The 2,500-nt window shown below is 47.1% G+C and overlaps 1 protein-coding gene across 1 annotated transcript in view; it reads left to right on the top strand.

Annotated features, from left to right (window-relative positions):
• Nucleotides 1-2,500, top strand: part of LOC125044648 (LON peptidase N-terminal domain and RING finger protein 3-like) — a 19,757-nt gene that overhangs the window by 1,653 nt on the left and 15,604 nt on the right. The gene's annotated exons all lie outside the window — the stretch shown is intronic.

The raw sequence follows: 2,500 nt of genomic DNA, 5'->3' as shown, positions 1-2,500 counted from the left end.
TATTTCCTCTCTCTTTCCTCTCTATTTCCTCTCTATTTCCTCTCTCTTTCCTCTCTCTTTCCTCTCTCTCTCCTCTCTCTCCTCTCTCTTTCCTCTCTCTCCTCTCTCTTTCCTCTCTCTTTCCTCTCTCTTTCCTCTCTCTTTCATCTCTCTTTCCTCTCTCTTTCCTCCCTCTTTCCACTCTTTCCTCTCTCTTTCCTCTGTTTTTCCTCCCTCTTCCTCAATTTCCTCTCTCTTTCCTCTCTCTTTCCTCTCTCTCTCCTCTGTCTTTCCTCTGTCTTTCCTCTCTCTTTCCTCTCTCTTTCCTCTCTCTTTCCACTCTTTCCTCTCTCTTTCCTCTGTTTTTCCTCCCTCTTCCTCCTTCTTTCCTCCCTCTTCCTCCTTCTTTCCTCTCTCTTTCCTTTGTCTTTCTTCTCTCTTCCTCCCTCTTTCCTCTCTTTCATCTCCTTCCTTCCTTTCCTCTCCTCTCTCCTCTCCTCTCTCCTCTCTCCTCTTTCCTCTTTCCTCTTTCCTCTTTCCTCTTTCCTCTCCCCTCTCCCCTCTCCTCTCTCCTCTCCTCCTCTCCTCCTCTCCTCTCCTCTCCTCTCCTCCTCTCTCCTGTCTCCTGTCTCCTCTCTTCTCTCATCTCTCTCCTCTTTCCTCTTTCCTCTCCCCTCTTTCCTCTCCCCTCTCCTCTCTCCCTCCTCTCCCCCTCCTCTCTCCCTCCTCTCTCTCTCCTCTCTCTCATCTCACTCTCTCTCCTTCACTCTCTCTCCTCTCTCTCTCTCTCTCTCTCCTCTCTCTCTCTCCTCTCTCTCTCTCCTCTCTCTCTCTCCTCCCTCTCTCTCCTCCCTCTCTCTCCTCCCTCTCTCTCCTCCCTCTCTCTCCTCTCTCTCCTCTCTCCTCTCTCTTTCTCTCTCTCTCCTCTCTCTCTCTCTCTCTCTCTCTCTCTCTCTCTCTCTCTCTCTCTCTCTCTCTCTCTCTCTCTCTCTCTCTCTCTCTCTCTCTCTCTCTCTCTCTCTCTCTCTCCTCTCTCTCTCCTCCCTCTCTCTCCTCCCTCTCTCTCCTCCCTCTCTCTCCTCTCTCTCTCTCTCTCTCTTTAGTGACCTGTTCTCGTGATCTCTTTCGTCTCACATACCAGAAAAGCCATGTGTTACTTATCTCACAGTAACTCCACTGTCCTCAGCCGCCTCCAACAGGCCTACAGCTATCATGATGACAAAGTGACCTTAGAACACGCTAATTCAACCCTTATTGCTTGTGAACAATTTCCATGCTATTATTCTGATGTCTATGTGTATAACTATGTGTTGTTTATACTCAAAATGTTCGTTAGAAAATACTTATTCTGAATCACAAAGTATATTACTGCTATCATTGTCGATATTCAAATGTCTTTATGTTTTGTGAATACTCAGCAATATGTGTCTCCTTATCACGAAGCTTTTTAGTCTTGTAAACACCATAACTCTTCTTACATACAACCGTATATAAGGTACCCTTGTTCCTTCACCACGAAACCATCATGTGACCATATGTATCGGACTTTTATGTTCATTCAAATTATTTCATGTTTTCCATTATGAAATGTTCCAAAACGAAGTTTGTTCATAGAAATGTCTGAGCAGTTCAGACAGACCGCTCGCCACAGCGGGCCGGGCAGGTCGCCCGCTCTTCCCTGAGCGCCCCTGCCTTGCCTGTCCTCTGTATCCCACCTACCACACTCCCGTGAAATAAAACTTAGAAGCAGCAACAACTTTCACTTTCACTTCATATCCAGAGTACCACCACACAAGAAAGAGAGAGAGAGACAGAGAGAAAGGATAAGCCCACCACAGTACATCACACTGGGTGGCATAACGCAGAGGTAAGACCACCACATCATTACATTGGTGGCACCGCACTGGGATTATCGCACCACACGAACCCTCCGAAGATATCGCACTACGCGAAGCCACTCTGAAGAAAATCTATCGACTCCTGCAAGCAGACACACCTTTGTCGACATCTGTCACTGAAAGACTTCATCTCACGAAACAGCTGCGATTTCCTGACATCAAGCACGAAGCCAGTCTTCCCTGCCGAGCTGACATCTACCCTCAGCGCACAGTATTTCAACACCTGTCGCAGTCTTCATCAATTCCTGCAGTTGCCTGACGCCTGCAACATCGATCAACACTGCCCTGCCAGTACCTCAAGGTGAGTTTCTTTATCCTCGCTGTTCTCATTTGTTTAGGAAATCCCCTGTGAAGTGAAGTGTCTGATTTTCTCCCTCGCGAACACCTGTGTTCCTCCCCTCATAGAAAACGAGATTTCCCCTCAGCTAACATCTGTCTCGCGCTCACACTGCGTGCGCCTCGCCTCACTCATGCCTAACCTTTCTCTTTTGTACTCTAATTCCTCTGTAGTTTTTCAACCTATGAGTACTTAGTTTCATATTAATTTACGTCGTGATGATTTCCGAATCCACACGATGCTGAATTCCGGTTCATTCATTATGAACTATTTCACAGGAAAATCT

This window comes from Penaeus chinensis, chromosome 36, assembly GCF_019202785.1.
Source record: "Penaeus chinensis breed Huanghai No. 1 chromosome 36, ASM1920278v2, whole genome shotgun sequence".
NCBI lineage: Eukaryota > Metazoa > Arthropoda > Malacostraca > Decapoda > Penaeidae > Penaeus > Penaeus chinensis.
Note: the sequence above shows the minus strand (reverse complement) of the source record. Positions and strands in the feature narration are given on the sequence as shown.